The 17,306-nt window shown below is 49.8% G+C and overlaps 1 protein-coding gene across 2 annotated transcripts in view; it reads left to right on the forward strand.

Annotated features, from left to right (window-relative positions):
- Window positions 1-1,112: 1,112 nt before the first annotated feature.
- Window positions 1,113-17,306, forward strand: part of FRMPD1 (FERM and PDZ domain containing 1) — a 93,736-nt gene continuing 77,542 nt past the window's right edge. The window contains exon 1 of one of the 2 annotated variants that reach the window (XM_078061466.1): window positions 1,113-1,199. The gene's annotated coding sequence lies outside the window, so the exon portion shown is untranslated. Of the gene's footprint in view, window positions 1,200-1,472; window positions 1,665-17,306 lie in introns of those variants that run through there. The other variant, XM_078061467.1, reaches the window with a different exon arrangement.

Consider the following 17,306-nt stretch of genomic DNA (forward strand, 5'->3'; position numbering starts at 1 on the left):
GGGCCGAGTGCCTTTCTTCACCTGGGCCAGGTAGGCTCTAAATGCTGCGAGGCTGTTTTTGTTTTTGTTCTGTTTGTTGATGAAGGACACCCTTATAAATAAATATTTGTGCTCCATTCTGTCACCAGAACGACCTAACATACCAACCTGATGGTGCCCTTCCCTACTCAAAACTCCTACCTCTCCTGCTTCAGCTCTCAGCTCCCATCCTTGCCTCACTGGGATCCCTCTCATCTTGGGGTCTTTGTTCCTGTGGCCTCTGCCTAGAAAGCTCTCTCCACACTCCACCTTTCACTGGCTAACCTCCTTGGCCTTTCCCGGTTTTCCTATAGAAGGCATGCTCTCCAGGAGGCCTTCTTCCCTCGCTCAGCCAATGCAGGTGTCCCCCGTTGGCACCCTGGGATCACACTATTGTTAGAAGAAGTGCGCTGTATTAACAGCCCATTAGACAGTACATTCGAGAGGGCAGTGATACTGCTTTATTGGAAGCTGTATCTCCGGTGTCTAACACGGGGTAGGGATCTAGTAGGTGTGGAGAAGATTCTTCAGCAAGGGAAAGAGTTCTCAGACAGAGGCATGCTTTTCGGTCCGATGGATAGAGAGGTGGTAGGACCGGAGTCCCACATAGCTGGAGTTCTTCGAGAGGCCTTGGAGTATGACAGCCAGGGGAAGGGTGGGGTGAGAAGGAGGTCTTTCCTTGGGACTACTCTGGGTTCCAGCTCTGGCCCCACTGCCGCCGGGCTGGGTGACCTTGGGGAGCCCCTTTCCTCTCCCGGCCTCAGTCTCCCCCGTGGGTACTCGGCGGACGCTGCGTGCCCAGGTGGGAAGCCGCGGCAGGCCGGCGGAGGCAGGGCCCGGGTGGGAGCGGGACCGCCCACTGCGGCGGGCCGGGACCTCCGGGGCCCGCGGAGGCGGCGCGCCGGGCTCCTCCCCCGGGCCGAGGGTCGCGGCGCCGGCAGCTGGCGGCCCCGCAGCTGCAGCCTCAGCACCTGCCGCGGCCAGACGGCGCGGGCGCGGCCGGGCCCTGCGCCCCCCCCTCCCCCTCCGGCTGCAGCCGCGGCGCGGGAGGCGGAGCCCGAGCCGAGCCCGAGCCGAGCCGCTGCCCGAGCCTTGCCCGCGTCCGTGCCCGCCGCCGGGTGGGGCCGCCCCTCGCCGAAAGCGTCAGCTCTCCCGGTCCGCGGGCGGCGCCTCCTCTGCAGGTAAGGGCGAGGTCCCGGCGCCGCAAAGTTTTTGGGGGACTGACGGTCCCTACGCCCTGGGCCTGCGCCTCGGGAGCTGCAGGCTGCCTGTCCCTCGGCTTCCTCCGCGCCGCCCTCCGCCGTGCGCTCCGTTTGCACCAGCGGCCCCGGGTGACCCGCGCCCGCCTCCAGTCCTCGTGTCCCCATCGCTGTGGGAGGCGCGTCCGCGGGCTCGCTCAGGGCCTGCAACAGTTAAATCTCCCACAGTATCAATGTGTTGCTTAAGTTTTTGAGATCTGCACAGTGGAGTGCAAAGAGCGGCAAACCGGGAGGCGGGAGACCTGGGTTCAGGTGCGGCCACGGCCAGCGCCAACTTTCTGAGTGATCTCGGACCAGCCAGCCCAGCCGCGTCTCGACGGCCACACTTGGACCAGGAGGGGTTCGCCGGGGATGGTCATCTGAAGTGCATGCCTGTGTTGCCATTTTGTGAGTCAGGGGCCCCCCTGAGTGTGTCAGCTCCAGGGCTCCTTGGGGGGCGGAACCCACAGAAGTCAATCTGGGGCGGGGGCCAGGGAGGGGGTCACGTCGCTAACCAGCAGCAGTTTTGGCTGAGCTGTAGGAGGGTTGTTGAGCCAGTCTCTGGAAATAAAGGATGCTCCCAGAGCTAGGAGTCCGGGCCCTGGCTTCTGGTGACCCCTCTGCCATCCACTGACTGTGTGACCTTGGGCAAGTCCCTCCCCCCCCCCCCCGCACTGGTTTTGCCGCCCACGAAATGGGGAGGGCGGAATGTGCACCAAATGATGGTTGTGGTCCTTCCGACGTAAAGTCTGAAGAAGTAGAATCTTCCAGGTCCCTCTATTTAGGGTTAGTTTGGGTAGAGGAACTCTTTCACTAAACATCCACCCAGCACTTGCAGATGGGAGTTTAGAAAATAAAGGAGGCATTTGCAGTGTGCTTTGGGAGTCCCGAAATAGACATGGCAAGGATTGGTGAATGCTGGCCTTCCCTCCTTCAGTGCCTTGGCCATCATAAAATATTCAACAGCATAATGATTTGTTTTCAGAGTGGCTTATAGATCAGGAAGTGTTTCTGTTTGTGAGTCGGTTATTTTTGTTAAAACCTCAAAATAGTTGTTTGGGGAAAAAAATAAGGCACTGTTGTAGGGGTCCTGACATGGAGGCCAACATCTACTTGTTTCTAGTCTAAAGTGATGCTTTCCAATCAAGATGATATAGAAAATCACTCTAAATCAGGCATTCTTTGGTGGGTGTTCAACATGGGCATAGTTGGAGAGGCCTACACTTTGGCAAGTCCATATCTTCCAGGACAGGTGCATTCCAGTGCAGCCACATCAGAACAAGCACAAGGTAGTTAACTGATGTCCTAGAAGGTGGGCTTTGTTCTTTTGCCCAATCTCCTGTGCCGTTGGACTGCAATTAGCATCTCCCCAGTGTGTGGGTGAAATCCATTACTATTAAAGGGTTCTTATGAAAGTGATTTTATTATTTTATTTCCTTCCTCAACTTCCTGGTTTTAAGTTTCAAGCTTTATGAAATCAGAGAACTAGTAAGAGTGTACTTTGTGACTGGGGCAGGAACATGGCAGAGTTGTGGTACATACGTTTGCCTTTCCCCAGCCATACTCTGTAGTTGAAGCTAATTTGTCCCGAGCCTTTGATGGTTCAGATGCATTAGAATGCCACCAGTCTTTTCCCTCTTCCTTCTTCAGTGATTCGACCAGCACTTTGTCACCACTCATTCAGGAAGAAACAAATAGGAAAAATACCAGTAGGCCCTCCCCTCAAGGAGCTCAGGGTCTAGTGAGGAAGAAAAAGGAACATACTGCAGGCCATTCTGGGAGTTATTCCTGGGGACCCCTGGGGACACTGGGGAGGGTGAATTCTAACTAGGGGTAATGGGGAAGACTGCACAATGGAAGGTGGAAGGAAGAAGAGGATTTCAACAGGTGGTAGAAAGTGGAAAGGCCATTTTAGGTCAAGGAACTGGTGTGAGCGAAGGTACAGGGTCAGGAAAGCTCAGGGCCCAGACGGAGAACAGTGGGTCAGGTGGGAGCGAGGAGAAGGCAGAACACTTCAGAGTAGAGGACAGTGGGGAGAGGCTCAGGAGGCTCCCAACCTGGGCTTGAATCCACACTGGCTTGGGGATATTGGGCTTCTGAACCTCACTTTTTGCATTTGTAAAAGGGAAATAATAATTCCAAATGTACAAGGTTAAATGAGATCATGTATAAAGTACGTAACAGAGTGTTTGCATAATGATAGATATTTGATAATAATTTCTTTTATTAGAGTGTTCATGGGCAAGCTCCATAAGTGTTGCTAGACACCACTGAAGTATATGAATAGTGCCTTTTCTTTTAGCATAGGTATTGACTTGGAACCTCACCATCAGACTGGAGGTCCTGTGCCAAGGCAATTTGCCTTCGAGGTACCTCGTGATTCAAGGGCAGGGGCCTTCTGTTCTTTGGGGGTGCTCAGATCAGATACTGACATCAATAGCAGACAATGCCCTGTAAATACTGTTAGGTGGTGGGAAGCCACAGGGATGTTAATCAGAACATGCAATCCCTGCCTCCCACAAGCTTATCACTATGTGCTCAAGGACCCAGGTGGGGGTATTTGACAGTCAGACGCAGTTAGAAATACATCAGCATTGTCCATATATGCTGGGAACCATCTGCCTTAGTGTGGGTTGCTGGAGATTTGTAGTAGCCAAGGAGGGAAAATAGGACAGGAGGGTGAAGAAGGACATTGCAATACTTTATGAACCTACGTACACCATGTGGCAGCCGTAATACTGTCCTTCATTTGTTCAGGCAACACTTATTCATAAAACACCTCCTCTGTGCCAGGGAATGATTCTAGGTGCCGCAGGAATACACTGGAACCAAAGAGAAGATCCCTGCCTTCCTGGAGTTTATATTCTAATTGGAGAAACATCATAAACAAGTAAACCCATAAATAATTACAGGCTGGCTAAGAGCTGAGAAGGAAATGAGCAGGGTAAAGTGAGAGAAAGTAATGGGGGTGGTTGGGGAAGGCCTGCCTGAGTCAGTGGGAGCTAAAGGAGAGAAGGAGCCAGTCGGGGGGCACCTGGGTGGCTCAGTCGTTAAGCGTCTGCCTTCGGCTCAGGTCATGATCCCAGGGTCCTGGGATCGAGCCCTGCATCGGGCTCCCTGCTCCGCGGGAAGCCTGTTTCTCCCTCTCCCACTCCCCCTGCTTGTGTTCCCTCTCTCGCTGTGTCTCTCTCTGTCAAATAAATAAAATCTTTAAAAAAAAAAAAAAAGAAGCCTGTTGGGACGAGAGCTGGGGGTGGGGGTGGGGGCAGGGTGCAGTCCAGCTCAGTAAGAGGCTGTGGGGCTTTGGTGTGAGAACGCAGACTCTGGGCCACAGCGTCTGGATTTGAATACCGGTCCCACTGACAACTAAGTATATTCCATTGTCAGGTTATTTAATCTCCTGGGCTTCAGTTTCTTCCTCTGTAAACTGGGCATAATAACCCTACTTGATAGAGTTGTTTGGGAGTTAAATGAATTGATATATGTAATGTACTTGAAATAGTGCCAGGTATGTAGCAAGTTCCAAAGGAAAGTTAAATTAAGAGAGTGGGGTGGCGGTGAAGAGGGGAAGGGCAAATGCAAAGGCCCAGAGGCCTGAAAGGCTTTATGTGTTCTAGGACCAGACAGTCTGTGTGCATGGATATTACCCCCATAGTTATCGGGAGACTCCAGAGCAGGTTCTCTGCTCCTTCGATACAAAACTCTGTTTTAGGAGTCCTGAAAAGAGCAACACCCAGCCACAACACTCTTCCCTGCCAGGTCAGGCCCAGAGTGGCGTGGTGAGCTGCCGCCCACTTTGGGAACATCCCACTGTAGACCCACTTCTTCAGGATCTCTTTCCCTCTCTCCCTTCATCTCTCCTTTTCTTACCCTCCCTCTCCTGCCCCTTCCTCCTTTCCTCCCTGTCCCTCCCTCCCTCGCCTCTTCTCCCTTCCCCCCATCCTTGCAAGCCCTGAAGAGTAGTGCCCTGGAGTGCTCACCGATGTGCAAAGGGGAAGCATGCTTAGTGTCACCAAAGCCAGCCTTGCCCACTCCCTCTGTGATACCTCCCCTGGCCAGCATCCTCCCACTCCCACGCTGGAAATTCCATGGCACTGCGGGGGGGGGGGGGGGGGCGGGCACCACATAGTCACCTACGACGTTACTCTCTCCCTTGATCCCTCTTCACTGAAATCCATTCACTCACCAAGTCCTGTCACTTTTACTTGCAAAATCTCTCTCAAACATGTCCCCACATTTCCATTCTCTCTCTGAACATCAGCCTTCTGTTTTGTCTAATGTGTGGCCCAGAGACCTGCAGTGGGTCCCTTGTGTATGGATAATGAAGTCCAGAGTCCTCAGGCCGGCGGATATGATGGGCTGTCTCCATCAATTCTCCCCATCCCCCTCTTCCCTCACCGTGTCCTCCACACTTAATCCCTCCATCCTTTGCCTCTCCATCTGGCCCCTCTGCCTGCATGTACCTCAGCCCTGGTGGTCATGCCCAGGCCTGAGGGCCCAGCTCAGAGCCTGTTTGCCCTAGCAGCTGTCTTCCAGACCCCGCATCCCAGGGTTCTCATCTTGCCCTGATCTCCCGCTGCATTTAGTACCGCTCATTAGGGAGGCCGTCACCATCAACCGTGGAGGATGTTGTGTGTGGTCACTTGTGCACGCGGCCATGGCCTTGAGAAGTCCCTGGGAGGCCAGACACAGTGTCCCTCTGATGTCTGCCCCACAGCCCTTCTCACAGAGCCTAGCCCTAGTGCGGGTTTGATATGCGTTTGCTGTAATGGATTGACAAAAGCCTGTGATTTTCCTGAGATCTGAAATGGTTTGAGTCATGCCAGAAACACGATGCTGGTGCTCCAGGGCTTGTGGTCCCCAGCTGAACTCGCTTGAGGCACTGATGCCTTGACATGTAGGTCTTTCATTTGATGAAGAGTTGATGTCGCCTCAAACAGGAGTCTGAATTTTGAATTTAGCTTTCCAATATGGCCTATTTTTGAGATATACTATGTAAAAAATGAACCTCCAAGCTAGATAAACTTATCAATAATTATTTACATTATAAAAGGATTTTTCACCATACCAAAAGATCTGGCATGGAAAGCTTTCAAATACCAAACATGCCTGTGAACTTAACACCATTCCGTATATAAAGTTTTGATTTATGTGCAGCCGTTGTAGCCAGACTTCTACTATAGCCTAAGATATGTGCCAAACTTAATATGCGTTCATAGAAGAATAACGCTCTCTTAAATTTGTTTGGGTTACTACAGATTACATTATGCAGCCCTGCAAATATGAGGGTTTTAAAAATAATGAACTATCTGCCTGAAGGACGATGGAAAGCCCTATTTGGTGCTTGGCCAACTGATGTGAGGACAGTAACCATTAATTTCACTGAAGTGACACAGTATTTTCAGGGACCCACCTGATTTTTGGAGACCTTTTTGCCAGTGGTTAAAATGGTTTGGGCTTCCAGTCATTTCACAAGCTGGCTGATAAATGATGTGTGTGCTTAACAGTGGTTCTTTTAGAAAAAGTCGGGGGGGAGGGGAGACACTAATTACAAGCTAGAAAAAAAATCTAAAAATATGAAAGTCTATTCCTTTGACCTCTCTCGAGGGGTGATCTGAGAAGCTCAGCCATTTCAGCAAAAGGGTAACATGGCAAATTTTCAAAATCCTGAACAGAAAGAGCTTCAGAGGAATTTACCCGGATGTAACAGTGCTCAGTTCTCTGAGATTTTGACTTAAGAGAAGACAGATGTGCAGGCAGATGAGAAACACTGTGCTTCCTGTTCTCTGAGTATCCAGAATGCAGGGTGTAGGCTAGCACTTGTTACAACCAGCGATAACAATACTCCTCCCCCACCAAAAAACCCTCTCCAAAACTAAGTTTTGAGCGTCAGCATAGGTAAGCTTCTCAGTTACTGCTTTGTTGTTTTCTTTGTTCCAAATGTAGAATTCAGAAGAATGCAAAAGGAAAAGCAGTTATTAAAATAAACATGGAGTCTCTGTTCTCTCTAGTTCTCCCTGGAGAAGGACATCAAGCCCAAAGCTCCCTTGGTACCGGGGCATAAGCTTTTGGCTCCTGGTCAGGTTAAAGGGTGATGTCCATGTGGACATATATGCTCTCCCTCTTTCTTCTTTCCTGGGTGTCAGAGACATTTCTATACAGGAGCAGGAAGAATTTTTTTTTTTTTCCCTGAGCTCATTTCTGGATAGTTGCAGTACTTAGTTTTTTGTTTTTTTGTTTCTACAAAGGTTGGGTAATAAGTTCCTTAGTTAGAGCACTCCCTGTCTATATGCCAAAAGCCCAGACTCATGAAAAATATTTTATAGGATATTTTAACTGACAGTCATAGACCTCCAAACAGGGTTGCCAACTCCGGAAATGATCAACTATAGCCTTTTCTGGTGCAGGAATTCCCCTAGCGCACCCAGCCTCTTTCTGCTTGGACCTGCCAATCCCCGGGGCATTTCTATTCTATTGTCAGTTGGCTCTGATTATTAGAAAGTTCTTCATTATGCTGAACTAGTCTCTCCCTCCAGGCTGTGGCTGCTCCATTGGCCTCGATTCTGCCCTTTCAATCCCTACACAAAAATCCATTTTTCTCTTCCCCATGATGGCCATTTAAGCCATTTGGACAATCAAAGACAGGGAGTTAGTTAGTTAGAATTAGTTAGAAGTTAGAATGGCCCCGTTTATCCAATCCCCTGAAAAAGACAGAGCTAAGAACTGGACACAATGGCCATGCAGGGGAGGTCTGACCAGCGTGGAGGGGGGAGCAAGACCATGACACTTCAGAGTCTGTTTTTTGCAATGAGCACAACCTGAGACCTGGTTAGGTTCCCCGTGGGCCCCCTAGAGTTTGCTGGGGAACCGCATGCACGCTGGTGGGCTGTAGAGGAGAGTGTCCGGGATCAGGGGCTGATGTGGAGTGGCTCTGGGTGGGGCAGCCCCCTCTCTGGGACCCAGGTCCTTCATCAGTCTGATAACTTCTCAGGTGCTGTATTAGTCTCCTGTGGCTGCAGTCACAAATCACGGCAGCCTTGGCTGAAAACAAGAGACGTGTATTCTCTCACAGTCCTGGAGCCCCGAAGTCTGCAATCAAGGTGTCAGCCGGGCTGCATCCCCTCTGGAGGCTCTAAGGAAGAATTTTTCCTTTGCCTCTTCCAGCTTCTGGTGGCCGCTGGCCTTCCTTGACTTGGGGCCAGTCGCGGCTACCTCTGCCTCCCTAGTCACATGGCCTCCTTCTGTCTGTTAAATCTCCCTTCGCCTCACTCTTACAAGGACGCTTGTCATTGCATTTAGGGCCCACCTGGATAAACCAGGCTAAGCTCCTCACCTGAAGACCCTTCACTTAATTACATCTGCAAAGATCCTTTTGCCAATTAAGGTAACGTTTATGGATTCTGGGATTGGGGTGCGGACATAGTTCTTAGGGGGCCACCATTCGGCCTTTGGCTTTCTACTGTCTCTACTTATGTGACTGTCTTCTCTGGCCTGTATTTGAACCCAGCTGCCCAGGGTCCCCTCAGGTCTTCATTCTGCAGGTTTCACGGGTCTTCCTTTCTTTAGCATGGCGGCCACTGCTCCGAGGGGCCCTGTCCTGCAGACGTGGCAGGTCTTTCTGGTCCTTCGGTCCTCACCGGCATGCCCTGGCTGGCCAGTGGTGTTTTTATCAATGGGAAGGAGAAGCTGTGGCTATTAAAATATTCATGACCAGCCGTAGACTTAGGGGAGATCCCGTAGTGAACGTGCTCTGGATAGAGAAGGGACACAGGAAGAGCGAATGTCCTTACAGTTTCCCTCTAACTCAGTCTGAGATTGGCTCATTGAACTTGAGGCAAATTATTTACATTCTCAGTGCCCAAGTACATCTCTCTTTCTGTGAAAAACCAGGAAATGCTTCTTCGCAGCTTTTTGGAGTGTGTCGGAGCATGATCTTCTTGCCCTTTAGGTAGCCTGTTTTAGAAGTTCACGGCCCCTTATCTGGAGTCTTCAGTCACTGCGGGCTGATGGGCTCTCCAAATGCAATGCCAGTAAAAGAGGCTTTTCTCCAAAGAGCATCACTTTGTTTGCAGTCAACCTGCCGAGTGCCAAAAAGGCCTCGGGTGAGCGGGAGTGTTGGGTCTGGAGAAGCTGGTGATGGAGCTGAGGAGAAGTAGCCGGAGGACAGCGGTGAGTGGGTCTAGCCCCGAGCAGCTCCAGGCTCTGCTCGTGGCCCTCAGTGCTGCCCTGGGATTACGGACTCACACCTGCCCAGGGCGCCCTCCTTCACTGCTGCTCCCCTCAGTCCGGTATGCTTTGCTAAGAAAGGTCTGTGCAGGGATGGGGGCCGGAGGGGTTGGGGAGGAGGGAGGAGACAGATGACCCAGACAGCCCTACCCCACCTGCAGGGGGCATCGAGTCAGTGGAGGGCAGGGTGCTCCGTGTTGCAGGACCCATGGGAGCCCTGCCGAGGGCTGGCCATGCCTTGGGTGAGATCCAGGAAGGCTTCCAGGAAGGGACTGGCATAGAGCAGTATACTGAAAGTACCCTCAGTTATGTTTCCCCGCCTAGGACTCCAGATTGCCCCCTCCTGGGTCGTCCAACCAGATCTGACCTGGAAGAATTTCAAGTTTGAAAAGGATCTTCAGGATCGGCTAGGAAGGCAGCTTTTCCAACTTCACTGCCTGGAGTCCTCAGGACAGGGGTAGGGGAACAGTTCAGAGCACTTGGCTTCTTATTTTGCTTGCTGGGTTTAAAGAACAGTGATGTCCCATTTTGACAAGGCTTGGGGTAGCCGCTTAGAAATATCGCCACATCAGAATGCCCTGCTTTGTCTAGGACGTCTTTTCCAGACTGGAGGAGCCCCTCACCTGAGGTGCTGGGGGGTGGTTCCCTGTAACCTGCCCCACTTGACCGTAGCCTCTACCAGGCAGGGCTTGAGCCTGGTTCAATCCAGAGACCCGAAGAGGGCCCGGTCCCGGGCACAGGCTTGGTATATGGTGCCGACTGATGAAATGAGGGACGAGGTTAGGATGACTGCCTGCCTTGCAACTGGCTCCAGCTGCCCTCGGTGCTCTTTCCAGTCACCGTGGCACCCCGGCTATGGCAAGGCCTCTGGGGTTCTCTGTCTCATACCTGCTTCTGCGGTGGGTCTGCCCTGTCAGCCAGGTGCTAGCGAGGGGTGCTGCCTGTTCTCTGCACTTTCAGGGGGCAGGGAGGCTGCAGCCCTAACATTCTGGCTCCGGAGGTGCTGTCTGTGGTCCTGAGACATGGCCAAGGCCACCTGTAAACTTGGTCCCTCGGTCTACCTAGCTCCTCCTTGGTACCCTGTAGCCCCAGGACTAGGGTCGGAGACGCTGTGGGGCAGAGGCAAAGGGCCGGGGCTTTTGACTCAGCCAGTGCTGGGCTTGCTAGCTGCGTGACCGGAGGCACATTATTTACTTGCTTACTTCGTTGATTATCTGTGAGTGTTACACTTACAGAGGACACGAGGAAGACACAACCACTGTCTTCTACCTATCCATGGTAAGTATTCGATAAAGGTTAATTTCCTTTTTATGTTCTCTGACGGGCTATCAAGGAGAAGAGAGACAACTTCTGGGGGTTAGAGGCTGTCTAAAGCTGAACTTCGTTTCCCCCCATCCTTTCCAAATTCCATCAAGCCCTTCAGCCTCCTAATTCCTCAAGCATTGCTAACATTTGTAATTTCTTCCTCGCTGCCACCTACTAATTATTATCAACTCTCTGTGTATATTTGAAGAGGTTGCTTCCCATGTCTGGGCCTCAGTTTTTTTTTTATCTGTGGATGGGGTTATTTCTAAGGTCCTTGCTAGCCCCAGCACTGCATTTAATTCCACAACACAGGTTGAGCATCCACTATGTGAAGGGTGAATGTTCTAGGCCCCAGGGCACATAGGGATGGAGAAAGTCATGAGTCTTGTAGACATCATAGGCCCGTGTGGGGACAAACACGCAAAGCTGTGTGATAAAAGCTCTGGTAGGGGATGAATCTAGAGCTGGGGGATTCCGAACCAGAACAGGGAGAGACTAGTCACTTGAGGAATGTATGGACCATTTGCCCTCAGGGAAGAATTATCTAGAAATGTTTGCTGCTGGCCTGAAAGCATTAATGATGGAGACTGGTTTCTCCCTGGTGGCATTAGGATTTTCGCTTTGAATTGGAATTATCAGATGGAAAATCCCAGTAGAGATGGCATGGATTAGGGGCCTTATTTCCTCTCTTCTTCTTGCTTTCCTGCAAAGAAAAAGAAACCCAAATCTCCAGAATATATTGACCTTTATGCACAGAAGCTCTTGGGATACGCAGCGTCGTTTAACAAGTACTGTTTGTGTGCCTAACTGAGAAATGTCTAAGCAGATGCAGAATTACATGCCTAAAGAGAATTAATCTATTTTTTGTCATGATTGTGTTCAGGAGCTGATTTTCAAAGACAGTTTCAATTTTCCCAGCTGTCTGGATGATAGTTAGAAGCATACAACCTGTGCACTCCCATCCCTTCTCTTGTATTTATTCTGCCCCATTTAATTTGGTTAGATTCTATAAGCTTTTATTGATTGCCTATTATAAGTTAAGCCCAGTGTTGAAAGGCTATGGGTATGACAGATATATCACTATCCAGAAGTTTCTTTCTTAGCTGGACTGATAGGACTTATGCCCAGGAATCAGCAAACAGAGCCATCTATTCATTGGGGATTGCTGAGTGCATTGGTGTGAGTGCCAGGATTTCAGCTCCAGGCAGAGAGGTCTGGAAAGAAGGATGGTGAGGATGGTTCTCAAGAAGGTTTTTGGAGGAGTCTGCATTGGAGATGGGCCAGGGATTGCAAGCTGAGTCAAGGTGCAGGGAAAAGAACAGGTTAGCAGGTGAATTCAGCAAGAGCCAACTTTTCATTCTCAACCTCATTCTCATGTCTTAAGAATGGAAATAACATCCAGATGGCCAACAGACACATGAAAAGATGCGAACATTACTCATCATCAAGGAAATGCAAATCAAAACTACAATGAGATATCACCTCACACCAGTCAGCATGGTTAAAATAAAAAACACAAGAAACAACAAATGATGAGGATGTAGAGAAAGAGGAACACTCTTGCACTGTTGGTGGGAATGCAGACTGGTGCAGCCACTGTTGAAAACGGTGTAGAGGGCGCCTGGATGGCTCAGTGGGTTAAACGTCTGCCTTCGGCTCAGGTCATGATACCGGGGTCCTGGGGTTGAGTCCCACATCAGGCTCCTTGCTCTGCGGGGAGCCTGCTTCTCCCTCTCCTCTCCACTTTGCTCTCTCTCACTATCTCTGTCTCTCTCTCTCAAATAAATAAAAAAAATCTAAAAAGAAAATAAAAAAGAAAAGAAAACAGTATGGAGGTCCCTCAGAAAGTTAAAAATAGAACTATCCTATGATCCAGCAATTACACCCTGGGGTATTTACCCCCAAAATGCAAAAACACTAATTCAAAGGGACACATGCACCCCTATGTTTATAGTAGCATTATTTACAATAACCAAGATATGGAAGCAGCCCAAATGTCCATCTGTAGATGAATGGATAAAAGATGTGGTGTATATACACAAGGGAATATTATTCAGCCATAAAAAGAATGAAATCTTGCCATTTGCAATGACATGGTTGGAGCCAGAGAGTATAATGCTAAGCAAAATAGGTCAGTCGGAGAAAGACACCGAGGTGGGGTGGGGGAAACACCCTTTGGAGAAGGAATAGTATATTGGCTTTCTAATGAGTAGAATGCACACAGTAAAAAAAAAACCCCACAAAACTCTGGGGAAAAAAAACACTGTAGACACAGCATTTGGGGAAAAATCTGCCTCTGGAGTAATCAAAGAGGACAACACTCAAATAAGGGCAACACCTCCGTTATAAACTTACCACGGTAGGGGTCAGTGAGGAATTAGGGGAGGTAGCTTTTCCACTGACTGAGGGTGTGAGTCTGCAATAGCCCTTCTGAAGGGCAATTTGGCTAGGTCTAAAGCTGTAAAAACTTGTGCAGTTTTTCACACAGCAGTGCCACTTAGGAATTTATCCTAAGGGAGTAATTAGCCGTGTATTATGCAAAGATGTATCTCAACATTGTAATGCAGACATCACTGAAACAGACCAAGTGTCCAGCAATAGGGGGTTAGCTTTAAATATGGCACTCCTATGAATAGGATATACAAACTAATGTACAATCATAAAGACATAGGTAAATGTTTAAGGGGTATTGTTCTAGGGAAAAAAAAAATCAGGCTATAAACCAGCATATACAGAAAGTTCTCAATTGTGTTGAAAATGTATATTTTCACACAAAGAGGCTGGAAGGGTAATTCGCAACTTGTAGGTTGTAGCAGATAGTTTTTATTTTCTTCTTTCCAAAGAAGAATAATTTCAAAATTTTCTACCAGGCACATGTATTACTTTTATCATGGTAGGGGGATGAGTGTTATTTAAGAAGAGAGAAGCTACTGGAGAGCATTGTTTGAGCTTCAGTGCATTGAAAGCAAGATGGGCACATCGTTTATCTTGCAAATGCCAGACAGGCAGTGTTTTCATAAGGAAGAGTGGTCTTGGGTCCATTTGTGTGAGTGTATTTATAGACGTAAAAGCTTTGGGGGAAGGAAATAGATTGATTTTTTTTCCCCTTGAACTTTTGAAATTATTCTTTCCACTCCATTTGTAATTGAGCCCATGGAGGTATTCTTATTTCTTCCTTTCTTGGGCACTGCATTAAAACTAAAAATGTTAACTGGCATAGGATGTGGGTTTTGCTAAAATGACTCCCCTTAAAGTCTCCACTGGACTCCCTTAAGTGCTTAAAAAATGGGGTCCCAAGGAAGACCACCCTCTGAAATCTATCTTGCTCTTCTGCCTGGTTCATTTCACCCCTGTGCTCTGGCAACCTTGGAGAACCAGTCAGAAACCAGCCCGGCATCGTTGGGATTGAGGCTCCATCAGCCCCAGGTAAGGGGCTCAGGGTGAGGCCCCGGCGCTGGGCGCTGTCTGTCGGAAAGGTTTATGTAGAGGCCGATCTGGCATCACCTTATCCTGTGGACGTAACATTAGTCTGCAGAAAAAGAGATCAGAGCTGGGTAGAATCTCTTTAAATATTAATAATAGTGATGCCTTTTGCCACACATCTCCAAAGAGCCCGGAGCGTTTCAGACATTACCTCATCACTAATTTTCACAGTGTTCTTGGGTGAGAAGCGATGGCAAGTATTATGGTCTCCACTTGGGGCAGAAGGTAGCAAACACTCCAGATAGTGGAGCTGAACTCAGGAGTGGTTCTGACCAGATACCAACTGATAAAAAGAGTCGAGGCCTTTTTTGTGGCATATTCTTCTATGATTGTCGTACATTTCACACACATGAACTTGCCTTCCTGCACTTTGCTCCACGGCATTAATGAGGGTCTGTGTGAGCAAGGTGCCGTGCTGAGCACCGTGGCTAGAGGCGAAGTTTATCTCCTTAGTCCTATGCTTTAGGCCTTTGGTGATGGGGCTTCTACCTGCCCGTCCTACCCTAAGTCCCTCAAACCTATTTCACATAGCCTTGGTCCCTGCATCCTTCTTCCTGGTCTTTAAGTTCGCCTCCTGCCATCTCCCCTTCTGTGCACTTTCTGTGTCCTCCCCCCCCCAGCCCTGCAGGTGTCGCTCTCCTTCCTGGCCTGGTCCCCTGCCCCACAAAGCCTGCCCTGATACCCCCCTACTGTAGCCACGGCTGGACGTGAGCTCCCATCACCAAACATTCCCAGCCCCTCTGCTGGGGCCCTTACTCATCTCTACTTGGTATTTTAGTGATTTATGTGCACTGCTCACTGACATTTCGTGACCGCAGGGATGGTCCGGTTCATCTTTGTGTGTCTCTCAGTGACTTGCCCCCGTTAGATATGCAAGTATCCATCGGATAAAGGAGTGAAATTGACATCATTCCAGGCCAGCGTTCACCAGTTTGTTCTGAGCCCTGGGGGAGTGCAGAGGACCGGGGGCACCGCTAGAACCCCGCTGGGCCTGCCTCTCCTCTGGTGCCGATCACTGAGGCCCCTGGCTGCCGATAGACCTGTTCTGTCCTCTCAGCCCCCACACCCTGTTCCATCCCATCCTTGTGGTTGAAAGTCATTCTCTCACAGCGTTCTGGAGAGACGGGGGAAAAGAGGGACGTGGAGTGGTCTTGAGCAGGTGACCTCTCTGCTTCTGTCTTTGTGGACCTCTGTTGTGCAAGGCCTCTTCCTGCCGGGAGGGCTCTATCCAGAGCCTTCCTTCCTGAGCCAGCTCGAGGACTGGGACCGCCGTGTGCCCCACCTACGGCAGGTTGTGTGAGGCCGGGCAGGTCATTTAATCTTCCCGTGGCGTCGTCCCCCCATCTGTTGAGGGGGGATAATGTGTTTGAGGTGACCTACCTCCCCAGGAGGCCGGGAGGCTTATCGACTTAATGCCGAGCCGCTCGCTTTAACCCGAGGCAGCTGGGCAGCCCCAGCAGGGCAGCCGGCACGCTCTCTGTTGCCCGTGGCCCGGCGGTAGCCGGGTTGGCGTCAAGAACCTGTCGGGTCTCCTCCCTGGGCTGGTTCCGGTGGCTGAGGTGGGGGGAGGACAGTGGCATCTGGAGGGCTTCTGGGCCTGTGCTGCTGAAGGGGGAGAGGCCAGACCCCTGGGGTCGGGGGCATGGCTGAGGCTGCCCAGGATCCGCCGGAGAGCGGGCGCCGGGCCCCTGGGGGACCGTCCCACTTGGCCCTCATGATCCAGCGATGCGCTTTACTTGGGCTCATGAACGAGCTATGGGAAGGTCATTTGATACTCCCCTTCTTGTGGCCACCATCTTGGGAAGGTGGCCTTTTCTCTTTAAAAAGAGCTGCGAGCTGGGAGGCCCAGGAGCACTGTGGGGAGGAGGGGAGGTGCCCGTGCGGGGAAGAGGGGCCGATTGCTCTCCTTGGACGACTCCCCTCAGCTCGGCGCCACTGGTGAGTTGTGTTCTCATTCTGGAATATGTCCTGCTTTCTCTAGATGGTTCGCAGAAAGGGAGCTGGGTTTTTTAAATTGCAGCATTTTTTAAATGAAGTTTGTGATTCCAGTTAGTTAGCGTAGTGTTGTATTAGTTTCAGGTGTACAGTATAGTGATTCAGCACTTCTCTGCAGCGCCCTGTGCTCATCACGAGAAGTGCTCTCCTTAATCCCCATCACCTGTTCCCCCATCCCCCACCCTCTGGTAACCATCGTTTTGTTGTCTAATTAAGAGTCTGTTTCTTGGTTTCTTTTTTCCTTTGCTCATTTGTTTTGTTTCTTAAATTTAATTTCTTAAATTCTTAAATGTGAGTAGAATTATATGGTATTTGTCTTTCTCTGACTGATTTATTTCCCTTAGCATTATACTCTGTAGCTCCGTCCACATCATTGCAAGTGACAAGATTTCATTTTTTTTTTCTGGCCGAGTAATATTCCTAATTGTATTTTTCCTGTATATTTTAAAATTTATTTCCATGGTATATTCTCGAGCACTTATTCTTCGGGAAACCTCTTTAAGTGAAGGCTCTTTCAGTCTTCATAATTGCAATTATTTATTATGGGTTCTTCTCCAATTTAACTGTTAATTTTTTCTCATGTTTTCAGTTTCCCAACTGCAGTATCTTTAAGCATTTTCTACAGAGGTGGGATAATACTTAGTTTTGGAACTAAATTGCCAACAGGCTTTCAAATTTGTGAGCTCATAGGATGTAAGACCTGACCCTGGAGATTGTTCAGGCTGAGCATCTCTGTGGCTCTGATGGGGCAGTGATGTCCTTAGAGGGCAGCGAGGGCTCTTTGGTTACCCGGCGAACCAGTGACAGAATCAGGACTCGAACCCAGGTCTCCTGACTCCTTTGTCAGTAACTCTCCAGTCTACCCTATAGGATTTAGTGTCTGAATTACAAGGGAGAAGGAAAAGTCGCGGTATGATTTTGTTTTTCCATGTGCTTTAATCTGATTAAAAACGAATTTTCTAGCTTTAGAAATGCCTGTGTCGAGGGGCACCTGGGTGGCTCAGTTGGTTAAGCATCTGCCTTTGGTTCAGGTCATGATCT

This window comes from Halichoerus grypus, chromosome 14, assembly GCF_964656455.1.
Source record: "Halichoerus grypus chromosome 14, mHalGry1.hap1.1, whole genome shotgun sequence".
In the NCBI taxonomy this organism is placed as follows: domain Eukaryota; kingdom Metazoa; phylum Chordata; class Mammalia; order Carnivora; family Phocidae; genus Halichoerus; species Halichoerus grypus.